The 14,815-nt window shown below is 46.6% G+C and overlaps 1 pseudogene; it reads left to right on the top strand.

Moving 5' to 3' along the window:
- The window catches only part of LOC137346015 (nuclear factor 7, ovary-like), a 133,882-nt pseudogene that overhangs the window by 62,589 nt on the left and 56,478 nt on the right, over positions 1-14,815 (top strand).

Below are 14,815 nucleotides of genomic sequence, written 5' to 3' on the forward strand. Positions count from 1 at the left end.
ACTAACCACGTGTTCATTTTAATAATCAACCATCAAGGATGGTCCTGAAATTCCTTAAAGATAATATCATCAATGGAATGTTCAACGATTATTATGGATTCTAGCTTATACAACTGCACAGGAGGTGCTGTAGAGTTCACGATGATCGGGACTGCCAATATCACTGGAACCAGGCTGTTACTACACTGAGAGTGAGCTCGAGGGGTGAAGAAGGCCAGGCCGCACCGTCTGGTGTGTTTATATTCTTCCGTCTTATTGGTCCCAAGCCAGGTGGCCAAGTGGTGATTCTTGACAAGGGCAGGAATACGATTAGATTCGAGGTCAGACAATCCTTTTTGTAGTAAAGGTAAGCACAAAGTTTCCATACACACTACAGGTGACTGCTTTGGTGACGTTCTGCTGTGTGTACTCTTCATTGTTTTCCCCAATAATCTCATCGACCTTATCCGAGAGAGACTGCATGGCCACTACTATCTCTCAGGTGGATAACAGGGTTTTACCTTGTTCATGGATTAGATCCCACTTTGGTCATTTAATTTGGTTAAAAGCCCCTTCAGTTGCCTCCACATGACTTCATCATGTTCCCACATAGACTCGACATCTATATGATTCAGGCCGGCCACACCGGTGGTGGCTCCTATCCCCACCCATTCGGCTAAACCTCGTTTGTGTTGGGTCTTCAACCCTTCACCCATGTCTGAGTCAGGGCTCCTCCAATCTGTCCTGTGGTTCCTCACCTGCACCTCACCGACCACTTCATTTAACATGAGGTGAAACAAGTTCAGGTAGTTACTGTGACACAATCCGTCAGGCATATGCAGAGAGGTTAAATTAAAAACAACCAGAACAATTTCAAAGCACACATCATTGTAGAGCAAATTGCCTGATTTCATCACTTCTAATCCATTTGTTTATGGATTAGGGAGTAACATGGGACAAGAGGGAGCCGGACTTCCAGCAGTGATTTGACCTGGTTTCCCAATGGTCTCTAACCTCACCTGAGAGCTGACATAGGCACTGTCATCACCCGGTTCACAATGGACGTTACCACTGTGTCTATTCCAGAACTGGGACCAGTTTAATGTTTGCATTAGTACCAGGTGTTACGATCAGGTGAGAAAGGTGTCTACAGCTCTTTTACTGTCTCCACGTGGTCTTATTGTAACAGGGTTTAATTTAAAATCACTTTGTTTGGAGCTCTCCCTTTGTGAATCGTTGTTCACAGCTTTCCAATTATAAGACAAAAAATAAGCACACCAGGTTTTCTTCAAGTTTAAAGAAGAAAAGTGAAATTTATTAAACCTTAAACTTAAACTCTAATACAGTTAACGCCTACAGATATCTGACGTGCCGTGCTAGCATGCAGAAGCGATACACACATGCAAATAATGACAGAGAAGAGCGGAAGAAAAATAAAATGGAGAGGTTTGAGGCATGCTCTAAAAGGGGGTTTCTTGTAATCAAGAGTCCTTGATTGTAGACAGCTCTTACTTTTCGTTGGGGGCCAGTATTCTTATTAAACCTTGTTCACAATAGGAAACTTTTCTCTCTTGGGGTTCATGTGCCTTCAATGGTCCAGAAGATGGTGAGAGTGAGATGAGAGCAGATGGGAGAGAGGTGTTCTCAGTCCAGGAGCTAACAGTCTCCTGATTTCAAATTCCTTGTTGGAAATTCAAATTCAAAAATCTCCAGCAGTCAGCCAGCCATGTGACCAAACCGGTCTGACTATACTTGTTTGTGTATTCAGCCATCTTAGCAGTTGACCTGGAATGCTCGCCTTTCCACCTTCAATGTCTGGTAATCAAAAGTCCATTGTGGAATAAATTGGATCAGGGACTAGCCCCTTTGTCCTTTGAAGTACAATCTGTGGACCTGCTAATGTCTCTCTCCAGCCAACGTCTCCAATTGTTTTTTGAAAACAAGTTCTTTCTTCACCATCAGCAGTTTAACATCAATGTTCATGTAGTGAAATTAATTTTCCTCATTCATGGCAGGTGGACGGCTTGCCTGGCACAGCCATTCTTTCCATCCGATTATCCGGATATTTTCTCCATATAGGGCACCACGACATCCCCTACAGGGGGGGAAAATTGGTTTGAAACCACCATAACCGGATACCCACTGCTGTTCCTTTGACGTGAAAAATTTATTTTACCCGAATCCCATTCCCTTTCTCCACAGATACACCAATAGTTCGATTCCCATCCAGCAGCTATTCCATATAACCAGGACTTGTCACCTCCCAGCGGCAGTTCCACCATCAACTCAGCCGTTCCTCGATATCTCTCACCCTTTCTTCTTCTCTGGTCAGATTGTATTTATATTGTTCATCTTGAGGGTCACTCCGGCACCAACCCTTAATCACTGCAGAGCGGCACATATGAAGCAGGCTGAATTCGATTATCACACACATACGGCGGCAGTGAGAGGAGCCGGGATATAAAAGGAGCGGAGAGCGAGGCCTGACACCAGAAGCAGCAGCAGTGAGAGGAGCCGGGATATAAAAGGAGCGGAGAGCGAGGCCTGACACCAGAAGCAGCAGCGGTGAGCGGAGCCGGGATATAAAAGGAGCGGAGAGCGAGGCCTGACACCAGAAGCAGCAGCAGTGAGAGGAGCCGGGATATAAAAGGAGTGGAGAGCGAGGCCTGACACCAGAAGTAGCGCGGCAATGAGAGGAGCCGGGGTATAAAAGGAGCGGAGAGCAAGACCAGACACCAGAAGCAGCAGCGGCAGTGAGAGGAGCCGGGATATAAAAGGAGTGGAGAGCGAGGCCTGACACCAGAAGTAGCGCGGCAATGAGAGGAGCCGGGGTTTAAAAGGAGCGGAGAGCGAGGCCTGACACCAGAAGTAGCGCGGCAATGAGAGGAGCCGGGGTATAAAAGGAGCGGAGAGCAAGGCCAGACACCAGAAGCAGCAGCGGCAGTGAGAGGAGCCGGGATATAAAAGGAGCGGAGAGCGAGGCCCGACACCAGAAGCAGCAGCAGTGAGAGGAGCCGGGATATAAAAGGAGTGGAGAGCAAGGCCCGACACCAGAAGCAGCGGCAGTGAGAGGAGCCGGGATATAAAAGGAGCGGAGAGCGAGGCCCGACACCAGAAGCAGCAGCAGTGAGAGGAGCCGGGATATAAAAGGAGTGGAGAGCAAGGCCCGACACCAGAAGCAGCGGCAGTGAGAGGAGCCGGGATATAAAAGGAGCGGAGAGCGAGGCCCGACACCAGAAGCAGCAGCAGTGAGAGGAGCTGGGGTATAAAAGGAGCGGAGAGCGAGGCCTGACACCAGAAGCAGCAGCGGCAGTGAGAGGACCCGGGGTATAAAAGGAGCGGAGAGCAAGGCCCGACACCAGAAGCAACAGCGGCAATGAGAGGAGCCGGGATATAAAAGGAGCGGAGAGCGAGGCCCGACACCAGAAGCAGCAGCGGCAGTGAGAGGAGCCAGGATATAAAAGGAGCGGAGAGCGAGGCCCGTCACCAGAAGCAGCAGCAGTGAGAGGAGCTGGGATATAAAAGGAGCGGAGAGCGAGGCCCGACACCAGAAGCAGCGCGGCAATGAGAGGAGCCGGGGTATAAAAGGAGCGGAGAGCGAGGCCCGACACCAGAAGCAGCGTGGCAATGAGCGGAGCCGGGGTATAAAAGGAGCGGAGAGCGAGGCCCGTCACCAGAAGCAGCAGCAGTGAGAAGAGCCGGGATATAAAAGGAGCGGAGAGCGAGGCCCGACACCAGAAGCAGTGCGGCAGTGAGAGGAGCCAGGGTATAAAAGGAGCGGAGAGCGAGGCCCGTCACCAGAAGCAGCAGCGGTGAGCAGAGCCGGGATATAGAAGGAGCGGAGAGCGAGGCCCGACACCAGAAGCAGCAGCGGTGAGCAGAGCCGGGATATAGAAGGAGCGGAGAGCGAGGCCTGACACCAGAAGCAGCAGCGGTGAGCGGAGCCGGGCTATAAAAGGAGCGGAGAGCGAGGCCTGACACCAGAAGCAGCAGCGGTGAGCAGAGCTGGGATATAGAAGGAACGGAGAGCGAGGCCCGACACCAGAAGCAGCAGCGGTGAGCAGAGCCGGGATATAGAAGGAGCGGAGAGCGAGGCCCGACACCAGAAACAGCAACGGTGAGCGGAGCCGGGCTATAAAAGGAGCGGAGAGCGAGGCCTGACACCAGAAGCAGCAGCGGTGAGCGGAGCTGGGGTACAAAAGGAGTGGAGAGCGAGGCCTGACACCAGAAGCAGCAGCGGTGAGCAGAGCCGGGATATAGAAGGAGCGGAGAGCGACGTCCGACACCAGAAGCAGCAGCAGTGAGAGGAGCCGGGATATAAAAGGAGCGGAGAGCAAGGCCTGACACCAGAAGCAGCAGCGGTGAGCGGAGCCGGGCTATAAAAGGAGCGGAGAGCGAGGCCCGAGACCAGAAGCAGCAGCGGCGGCATTGAGAGGTGCCAGGGTATAAGAGGAGCGGAGAGCGAGGCCCGATACCAGAAGCAGCAGCAGCGGCATTGAGAGGTGCCAGGGTATAAGAGGAGCGGAGAGCGAGGCCCGACACCAGAAGCAGCAGCGGTGAGTGGAGCCGGGCTACAAAAGGAGCGGAGAGCGAGGCCCGAGACCAGAAGCAGCAGCGGTGAGTGGAGCCGGGCTACAAAAGGAGCGGAGAGCGAGGCCCAACACCAGAAGCAGCAGCGGCGGCATTGAGAGGTGCCGGGGGTATAAGAGGAGCGGAGAGCGAGGCCCGACACCAGAAGCAGCAGCGGTGGTGAAAGCGCTCTGTTCTGTTCTGTTCTGTAGTCCTGCTTGACCAGCAAAAATCGAAGTGTGATGTCGCAGGAGGGTTGGTAAGTGATTGGTCAGTATTTCTTTACTTCTTCCGTGTCTCGTGTTGTTTTTTTATTCTTGTTTTCTTCTTTTTTGGTTTTGGCCAAGTAATTTAAATCAGGCGACGTCATTACAGGTTAGGAGTAAACTTAAATAATTTTTTTTCCTTAAATATAGTGACCCAAATTAATTAATTAAATCAAATAGAGATGGCTGGACAGGTGATGTGTTGCTGCTGTAGTATGTGGGAGCTGGTGAACGCTGGTGTGATCCACGGTGACCACATCTGCAGCAAGTGTTGTCTGCTCGAGGAACTTCGGCTCAGAGTAGACGAGCTGGAGTCCGAGCTGCAGACACTGCGACACATCAGGGAGGGGGAGAGTTACCTGGACACTGTGTTTCAGGAGACTGTCACACCCCTTAGATTAATTACATCCAATCTGGATCGTGGTTAGGGACAGGAGGGTGTGACTGTGAGTGAGACAGGTACGGGGATCCAGAACTTAGCTTTGGAGGAGCCTCAGTCAGTGCCCTTATCCAATAGGTATGAGGTTCTTGCTCCCAGTGTGGACGAGGACACTGGCTGCAGAGAGGATGAGCGAACTGACCACAGCACCGTGGTTCAGAGTGCCATTCAAGTGGGGGGAGAAAAGAGAAATGTAGTTGTAGTAGTGAATAGCATAGTTAGGGGAATAGATACTGTTCACTGCAGCAAAGACAGGGAGTCCCGAAGGCTGTGTTGCCTACCTGGTGCCAAGGTTAAGGACATCTCTGCTGGGCTGGAGCGCAACTTGGAGTGGGAGGGAAAAGATCCAGTTGTCGTGGTCCACGTCGGTACCAGCAACATTGATAGGACTAGGAAAGAGATTCTGCTGAGGGACAATGAGCAGCTCGGGGCTAGATCAAAAAGCAGAACCACAAAGGTAACAATCTCTGGTTTACTACCTGAGCCAAGTGCAAATTGGCATAGGGTAAATAAGATTATAGAGGTAAATGCGTGGCTCAAAGATTGGTGTGGGAGAAATGGGTTCTGATTCATGGGACACTGGCACCAGTACTGGGGAAAGAGAGAACTGTTCCGTTGGGATGGGCTTCACTTGAACTGTGCTGGGACCAGAGTCCTGGCGAATAGTATAACTAGGGTTGGAGACAAGACTTTAAACTAAATAGTGGGGGGGAGGGTTCAATTGAAGGGAAGTTTAAAAAGTTGAATAATAACGAAAGAGCAGAGGTGCAGGGTAGTGAAGGAGCATACATTAATCAGAGAGTGGCAGGAAGGGACAGAGAATACAAGCACAAGAGTACAGCAGAACTTAGAACCAGAGTAGTTAAAAATAGTAATAAGTCAAAGCTTAAGGCTCTTTATCTGAATGCACGTAGCATTAGAGGGGTTCCATTTCATGGGGCATTGGCATCAGTTTTGGAACCGGGAGGATCTGTACCGATGGGACAGTCTCCACCTGAACCGATCTGGAACCAGTGTTCCAGCGAAACGGATAAATAGGGTGGTCTCTAGGACTTCAAACTAGTGACTCGGGGGGAAGGGAAAGGGAAAACGACAGGGAGTATGATGGTAAATAGAAAGGTAAGCAGCAGGTTAACATGTGTGCAGGAGGGTTTAAGTTCAAGGCAGACTATGAAAGAAGCAGAAAGGAAGGATAACTCAGGAGTTATTATCAGAGATGTTGGAAATCATGAGGGTAAGAAAGCTAGCATAAAGGCACTTTACCTGAATGCTCGTAGCATTCGTAACAAGGTTGATGAGTTAATGGCACAAATCATCGCAAATGAATATGATTTGGTAGCCATTATGGAGACATGGTTACAGGTTGGTCACGACTGGGAGTTAAATATCCAGGGGTACCAGACTATTCGGAAGGACAGACAGGAAGGTAATGGAGGTGGTGTAGCTCTGATATTCAAGGACGACATCAGGGCGGTGCTGAGAGATGATATAGGTTCTATGGAGAATGAGGTTGAATCCATTTGGGTGGAAATTAGAAACTCTAAGAAGAAAAAGTCATTGATAGGCGTAGTCTATAGGCCACCAAATAATAACATCACATTGGAGCGGGCAATAAACAAAGAAATAACTAATGCCTGTAAAAATGGTACGGCAATTATCATGGGGGATTTTAATCCACATGTAGATTGGTCGAACCAGCTCAGTCAGGGTAGCCTTGAGGAGGAGTTCGTTGAGTGTATCCGTGATAGTTTTCTTGAACAGTATGTAATGGAACCGACGAGGGAGCAAGCTATCCTAGATCTAGTCCTGTGTAATGAGACAGGAATAATTAATGACCTCATAGTTAGGGATCCTCTTGGAAGGAGTGATCACAGTATGGTTGAATTTAGAATACAGATGGAGAGTGTGAAGATAAAATCCAATACCAGGGTCCTGCGCTTGAACAAGGGGGACTACAATAGAATGAGGGAGGACTTGGCTAAAGTAGACTGGAAACAAAGATTTTATGGTGGGACAGTTGACGAGCATTGGAGGACTTTCAAAGCAATTTTTCAAAGTGCTCAGCAAAAGTATATTCCAGTGAAAAGGAAGGACTGGAAGAAAAGGGGTAACCTGCCATGGGTGTCTAAGGAAATAAGGGAGGCTATCAAATTGAAAGAGAAGGCATACAAAGTGGCCAAAAACAGCATGAAACTAGAAGGTTGGGAAAACTTTAAAGGTCAACAGAAAGCCACAAAAAGAGCTATAAAGAAAAGTAAGATAGAACATGAGAAAAAACTAGCACAGAATATAAAGACAGATAGCAAAAGTTTCTATAAATATATAAAACGAAAAAGAGTGGCTAAAGTAAACGTTGGTCCTTTAGAGGATGAGAAGGGGAATTTAGTTATGGGATATGATGAAATGGCCGAGGCATTGAACAGGTATTTTGTATCGGTCTTCACAGTGGAGGACATTAATAACATGCCAGTAATTGACAAAGAGACAAACGTAGGTGAGGACCTGGAAACAATCATTATTACGGAAGAGGTAGTGTTGGGCCAGCTGATGGAGCTAAGGATTGATAAGTCTCCTGGCCCTGATGGAATACATCCTCGGGTACTAAAAGAGATGGCAGGAGAAATAGCAGGTGCACTGGCGGTAATTTTCCAAAATTCGCTGGTCTCTGGGGTAGTCCCAGCAAATTGGAAAACAGCAGATGTGACGCCACTGTTTAAAAAGGGAGGTAGACAAAAGATGGGGAATTATAGATCAGTTAGCTTAACCTCTGTAGTGGGGAAGATGCTTGAGTATATTATCAAGGAAGAAATAGCAGGGCATCTCGATAGAAATTGTCCCGTTGGGCAGACGCAGCATGGGTTCATGAAGGGCAGGTCATGCTTGACAAATCTTTTGGAATTCTATGATGACATTACGAGCAAGGTGGACAATAGGGACCCAGTGGATGTGGTGTACCTAGATTTCCAAAAGGCCTTTGACAAGGTGCCGCACAAGAGGCTGCTGCATAAGATAAGGATGCATGGCGTTAGGGGGAAAGTATTAGCATGGATAGAGGATTGGTTGACTAACAGGAAGCAGAGAGTGGGGATAAATGAGTGCTATTCTGGTTGGCAATCAGTCGCCAGTGGTGTGCCTCAGGGATCGGTGTTGGGACCGCAATTATTTACAATTTATATAGATGATTTGGAGTTGGGGACCACGTGTAGGGTGTCAAAGTTTGCAGATGACACTAAGATGAGTGGCAGAGCAAAGTGTGCAGATGACTGTGAAACTTTTCAGAGGAACATAGATACATTGAGTGAGTGGGCAAAGGTCTGGCAGATGGAATACAATGTTAATAAATGTGAAGTCATTCATTTCGGTAGGAGTAACAGTAAAAAGGATTATTACTTGAATGGTAAAAAGTTGCAGCATGCTGCTATGCAGAGGGACCTGGGTGTCCTTGTGCATGAATCGCAGAAGGTTGGTCTGCAGGTACAGCAAGTAATTAGGAAGGCAAATGGAATTTTGTCCTTCATTGCTAAAGGGATTGAGTTTAAAAGCAGAGAGGTTATGCTGCAGCTGTATAAGGTACTGGTGAGGCCGCACCTGGAGTACTGTGTGCCGTTTTGGTATCCTTACTTGAGAAAGGATGTACTGGCACTGGAGAGGGTGCAGAGGAGGTTCACTAGGTTGATTCCGGAGTTGAGGGGGTTGGCTTATGAGGGGAGACTGAGTAGATTGGGATTATATTCATTGGAATTCAGAAGAATGAGGGGGGATCTTATAGAAACATATAAAATTATGAAGGGAATAGATAAGATACAAGTAGAGAGGATGTTTCCACTGGCAGGTGAAGCTAGGACAAGAGGGCATAGCCTCAAGGTTAGAGGGAGCAGATTTAGGACTGAATTAAGAAGGAACTTCTTCACCCAGAGGGTTGTTAATCTATGGAATTCCTTGCCCAGTGAAGTAGTTGACGCTTCTTCAGTAAACGTTTTTAAAGCTAAGGTAGATATCTTTTTGAACAATAAAGGAATTAAGGGATACGGTGAGAGCGCGGGTAAGTGGATCTGAGTTCACGAAAAGATCAGCCATGATCTTATTGAATGGCGGAGCAGGCTCGAGGGGCCGGACGGCCTACTCCTGCTCCTGGTTCTAGTTCTTATTATTTGTAACAGGATAGATGAGCTGATGGCACAGATAGAAATAAATGAATATGATTTGATAGCTATCACAGAGACGTGGTTGCAGGATGACCAGGACTGGAATCTCAATGTTCAAGTATATTCGACGTTCCGCAAGAATAGGCAGAAAGGAAAAGGACATGGGGTAGCTTTGTTATTAAAGGAAGAGATCAGTGCAGTTGTGAGTAATGATATAGGTGTAATAGATCGTGATGTAGAATCAGTTTGAGTGGAAATAAGGAATAGCAAGGGAAAGAACTCGCAGGTGGGAGTGGTCTATAGGCCCCCGAAGAGTAGCCTTTCTGTAGGACAATATATAAATCAGGAAATAATGGAGACGTGTAAGAAGGGCACTGCAATTATCATTGGTGATTTTCATCTACATATAGACTGGACAAATCAAATTGGCAAGGGTAGCATGGAAGATGAATTTGTAGAGTGCCTCAGGGATTGCTACTTCGAGCAATATGTTGCAGAACCTACCAGGGAACAGGCTATTTTAGATTTGGTATTGTGTAATGAGGTAGGATTAATAAGAGATCTCGTAGTTAAGGATCCTTTAGCGGGAAGCGATCATAACATGGTAGAATTTCAAATTCAATTTGAGGGTGAGCAACTCTGGTCCTCAAACCAGTGTCTTCAACTTAAACAAGGGGCAATTACAGAGGTATGAAGAAAGAGTTGTCTAAAGTGGGCTGGAAAGATAGACTGCAGGGGAAGTCAGTAGATAAGCAGTGGCAGGCATTTAAGCAGATATTTCCTAACACTCAGCAAACATTTATTCCAATCAGAAGGAAGGATTCGAAGAGAACGATGAACCATCCATGGATATCAAAGGAAGTTAAGGAGAGTATCAAATCAAAAGCAAAGGTGTACAATGCAGCGAAAACGAGTGGTAGGCCAGAGGATTGGTACGTTTTTAGAAACCAGCAGCGGATGACTAAAAAACTGATAAAGAGGGAAAAGATTGATTTTGAGAGCAAATTAGCAAGAAATACAAAAATAAACAGTGAGAGCTTCTTCTATAGGTATATTAAAAGGAAGAGAGTAGCTAAAGTAAGTGTGGGACCCTTAGAGGATGAGAATGGGGAATTAATACCAGGGAGCAGGGAAATGGCAGATAATTTAAACAAATATTTTGCATCAGTCTTCTTGGTGGAGGACACTATAAACATCCCAGCAATAATAGATGAGCAAGGTGTTAATGGGAGGGAGGAACTTGTAACAATAACTATCACGAGAGAAAAGGTGCTGGACAAATTGATGGGACTAAAGGCAGACAAGTCGCCAGGACCTGATGGCCTGTACCCAAGGGTTTTAAAAGAAGTGGCTGCAGAGATAGTGGAGGCATTGGTCATAATATACCAAAACTCACTGGATTCCGGTAGGGTACCAGCAGATTGGAAAACTGCTAATGTGACACCCCTATTCAAGAAGAGAGGGAGGCAGAAAGCAGGAAACTATAGACCAGTTAGCTTAACATCAGTCATTGGGAAAATGCTTGAGTTGATTATTAAGGAAGAAATAGCAGGACATTTAGAAAAACATAATGCAATCAAACAGAGTCAACGTGGTTTTACGAAAGGGAAATCATGTTTGACAAATTTGTTTGAGTTCTTTGAGGATATAACAAGCAGAATGGATAAAGGTGAACCAGTAGATGTTGTGTATTTGGATTTTCATAAGGCATTTGATAAGGTGCCACATGAAAGGTTATTGCACAAAATAGGAGCTCAGAGTATTGGGGGTAAGGTGTTGACATGGATTGAGGATTGGCTAACACACAGAAGGCAGAGAGTCGGGATCAATGGGTCTTTTTCAGGTTGGAAAGCCGTAACTAATGAGGTGCCAAAAGGATCAGCCCTGGGGCCTCAACTATTTTCTATCTACATGAATGGCTTAGAGGAAGGGACAGAGTGTAGTGTATCCAAATTTGCTGATGATACAAAAATAGGTGGGAAGGCATGTCGTGATGAGGAAACAAGGAATCTGCAAAGGGATGTAGATAAGTTAAGTGAGTGGGCAAAAACTTGGCAGATTGGTGTTCAATGTGGGAAAGTGTGAGGTCATCCACTTTGGTAGGAAAAATAAAAAGGCAGATTTTTATTTCGATGGAGAAAGACTACAAAATACTGCAGTACAAAGGGATCTGGGTGTTCTTGTGCATGAAATATAAAAGGTTAACATGCAGGTGCAGCAAGTAATTAGGAAGGCAAATGGAATTTTAGCCTTTATTGCTAGGAGGTTAGAGGTTAAAAATAGGGAAGTCCGGTTACAACGGACAGGGTGTTGGTGAGGCCACACCTGGAGTACTGTGTACAGTTTTGGTATTCGTATTTAAAGAAGGATATACTAGCTTTGGAGGCAGTTCAGAAAAGGTTCACTCGGCTAATTCCTGGGATGAAGGGGCTGTCTCATCAAAAACGGCTAAACAAGTTAGGCCTTTATTCATTGGAATTTAGAAGAATGAGAGGTGCTCTTATAGAAACATAAAAGACTTTAAGGGGGCTTGACAGGATAGATGTTGAGAAGATGTTGCCCCGAGTGGGGGAATCTTTGAACTAGGGGACATAATTACAGAATAAGGCTCAGTGTGGTAATCTATGTGTGGAGCCATGGGAAATGGGCGAGGTCTTAAATGAATAATTCTCGTCTGTATTTACCATGGAGAAGGTCATGGAAGCTAGTGAGTTCAAGGGAGGGAACAGCGATATCCTGGAGCATATCAACATTACAAAACAGGAGGTGTTGGAGGTTTTGAAGCACATTAAGGTGGATAAATCCCCAGGGCCTGACCAGGTGTATCCTAGGATACTATGGGAAGCAAGGGAGGAGATTGCTGGGGCATTGGCAGAGAGTTTTGTGTCATCGTTAGCCATGGGTGAGGTACCGGAAGACTGAAGGATAGCTAATGTTGTGCCTTTATTTAAGAAGAGCAGCAGGGATAAGTCAGGGACCTACAGGCTGGTGAGCATTACATTAGTGGTGGGAAAGTTATTGGAAGGGATTCTGAGAGACAGGATATAAATGCATTTGGAAAGGCATGGCCTGATTAGGGATAGTCATGTCTCACGAATTTGAGTGAGTTTTTCGAGGAGGTGACCAAGAGGATTGATGAGAGCAGGGTGATGGACGTTGTCTACATGGACTTTAGCAAGGCCTTTGACAAGGTCCTGCAAGGTAGGCTGGTCCAGAAGGTTCAAACACATGGGATCCAGGGTGAGCTAGCAAATTGGATACAAAATTGGCTTGGTGATAGGAGGCAAAGGGTGGTAGTGGAGGGTTGCTTTTCCAGATTGGAGGCCAGTGACCAGTGGTGTGCCGCAGGGATCGGTGCTGGACCCTCTGTTGTTTGTCATATATATTAATGACTTGGATGTGAATTTCGGGGGCATGATTAGTAAGTTTGCAGATGACACCAAAATTGGTGGTTTAGTGGACAGTGAAGAAGGTTGTCTAAGGTTACAACAGGATATAGATAAACTGGGAAAGTGGGCAAGGGATTGACAAATGGAATTTAACGCAGACAAGTGCGAAGTGATGCATTTTGGGAAGTTAAACCAGGTATGGACAAATACAGGGCCCTGGGGAGAGTTGTTGAGCAGAGAGACCTTGGGGTGCAAGTACACAGTTCCCTAAAAGTGGCAACACAGGTTGACAGGGTGGTGATGAAGGCGTATGGCATGCTTGCCTTCATCGCCCAAGGCATTGAGTACAAGAGTTGGGACGACATGTTACAGTTGTACATAATGTTGGTTAGGCTGCATTTGGAGTGCTGTGTGCAGTTCTGGTTGCCACACTACAGGAAAGATGTGATTAAGCTGGAGAGGGTGCAGAAAAGATTCACAAGGATGTTGCCTGGTTTGGAGGGCTTGAGTTATAAAGAGAGATTGGATAGGCTGGGTCTGTTTTCCCTGGAGTGAAGGAGGCTGAGAGGGGACATGATAAAGGGATATAAAATGATGAGAGGCATAGATAGGGTAGATAGCCAGAGTCTGTTTCCCACAGTAGGGGTGACTAAAACTAGAGGGCATAGATTTAAGGTGAGAGGGAGAAGGTTTAAAGGGGATCAAAGGTTAAAATTTTCACACAAAAATGAGTGGGTATCTGGAATGAGCTGCCAGAGGAGGTGGTGGAGGCAGGAACAGTAGCAACATTTAAGAGGCATCTGGACAGGTAGTTGAATGAGCAAGGCATAGAGGGATTTGGAATTAATGCAGGCAGGTGGGATTTGTACAGATTGGCATTATGGTCAGCATGGACGCGGTGGGCGGAAGGGCCTGTTTCTATGATGTACGACTCTATGACTCTAATAAGGGGTCACACATTTAAAACTGAGATGCGAAGGAATTACCTCTCTCGGAGGGTGGTTCGCTGCCTCAGAGAGTTGTGGATGCTAGGTCACTAAATGTATTAAAGGAGGAGGTAGATAGATTTTTGAAATCTTGGGGAATCGAGGGTTACACAGAGCAGGCCCGAAAGAGGAGTTGAGGCCTGGGACAGATCAGCCATGATCTTATTGAATGGCGGGGCAGGCTTGAGGGGCTGAATGGCCTGCACCTGCTCCTATTTCTTATGGTCTAATTATTTTAATCGTCGTTTGGTCGGAAAGAACATGAGAATTACTGAAAATAGAGACATGTTGTCGAAGCTTTTCATCTTGCACTCATCAGGACAATACGCAAGATTAACCAATGTAAGGGTAAACAACAACTTATACCGCATGAGACGAGAGTGCTGATTGGAAGGCAAGTGAACTCTGACTGGTAGAGGCATTGTCATGAAGAATGCACCAGTTTACGGTGACTGACAGTTAACTGTCAAACTTTGTTTGAAATTTAAACCAGGCAGCTTGACTCTGATTGGTCAAGGCATTGCCCTGAGGAATAAACCAGTGAATTATGTCATTTATTTTGTTTAGCTGAAACAGGTGCAATGTGTGTACATGTTCTTTCTGTCTGCAAAGAACAGGGCACTGTGTATTAATGTATGTAGTTTCCAATATGCGCAAATGCACCACAGTCCGGGTGCAATCTTAGGGCGGCACAGTGGCGCAGTGGTTAGCACCGCAGCCTCACAGCTCCAGCGACCCGGGTTCAATTCCGGGTACTGCCTGTGTGGAGTTTGCACGTTCTCCCTGTGTCTGCGTGGGTTTTCTTCGGGTGCTCCGGTTTCCTCCCACATGCCAAAGACTTGCAGGTTGATAGGTAAATTGGCCATTAGCAATTGCCCCTAGTATAGGTAGGTGGTAGGGAAAATGTAGGGGACAGGTGGGGATGTGGTAGGAATATGGAATTAGTGTAGGATTAGTATAAATGGGTGGTTGATGGTTGGCACAGACTCGGTGGGCCGAAGGGCCTGTTTCAGTGCTGTATCTCTAAACTAAACTAAATTGA

The sequence above is a fragment of the Heterodontus francisci genome, chromosome 29 (genome assembly GCF_036365525.1).
Source record: "Heterodontus francisci isolate sHetFra1 chromosome 29, sHetFra1.hap1, whole genome shotgun sequence".
Taxonomy (NCBI): Eukaryota; Metazoa; Chordata; class Chondrichthyes; order Heterodontiformes; family Heterodontidae; genus Heterodontus; species Heterodontus francisci.